The sequence below is a fragment of the Ipomoea triloba genome, chromosome 16, assembly GCF_003576645.1.
Source record: "Ipomoea triloba cultivar NCNSP0323 chromosome 16, ASM357664v1".
Taxonomy (NCBI): Eukaryota; Viridiplantae; Streptophyta; class Magnoliopsida; order Solanales; family Convolvulaceae; genus Ipomoea; species Ipomoea triloba.
The window spans coordinates 12,461,872-12,462,441 of record NC_044931.1 but is presented as its reverse complement, the minus strand read 5'-3'; the positions used below and the strand labels follow the sequence as shown (position 1 = coordinate 12,462,441).

The 570-nt window shown below is 48.2% G+C and overlaps 1 pseudogene; it reads left to right on the top strand.

Moving 5' to 3' along the window:
- The first annotated feature begins 383 nt into the window (after positions 1 to 383).
- On the top strand, positions 384 to 544 carry LOC116008989 (annotated as a pseudogene).
- The last annotated feature ends 26 nt before the right edge of the window (positions 545 to 570 follow it).

The following is a 570-nucleotide window of genomic DNA, read 5'->3' as shown; positions in this document are numbered from 1 at the left end:
TCCCCCACCCTCTTTTTAATCTTTCTTTTAAACCGCTGGACCGCTCGCTAAGGATACTATCCTTTTAAACCGCTAAACCGCTAAGCGAGAGAAGTTGAGCGGAGAGAGAGGGTCAAGTACATTTTGCTCGCAGTACGTGACGGATGCGATCATACCAGCACTAATGCACCGGATCCCATCAGAACTCCGAAGTCAAGCGTGCTTGGGCGANTTTTTTAATCTTTCTTTTAATCCGCTGGACCGCTCGCTAAGGTTACTATCCTTTTAAACCGCTAAACCGCTAAGTGAGAGAAGTTGCACGGAGAGAGAGGGTCAAGTACATTTTGCGCGCAGTACGTGACGAATGCGATCGGGTCAAGTACATTTTGCGCGCAGTACGTGACGAATGCGATCATACCAGCACTAATGCACCGAATCCCATCAGAACTCCAAAGTTAACCAGCACTAATGCACCGAATCCCATCAGAACTCCAAAGTTAAGCGTTCTTGGGCGAGAGTAGTACTAGGATGGGTGACCCCCTGGGAAGTCCTCGTGTTGCATCCCCCACCCTCTTTTTAATCTTTCTTTTA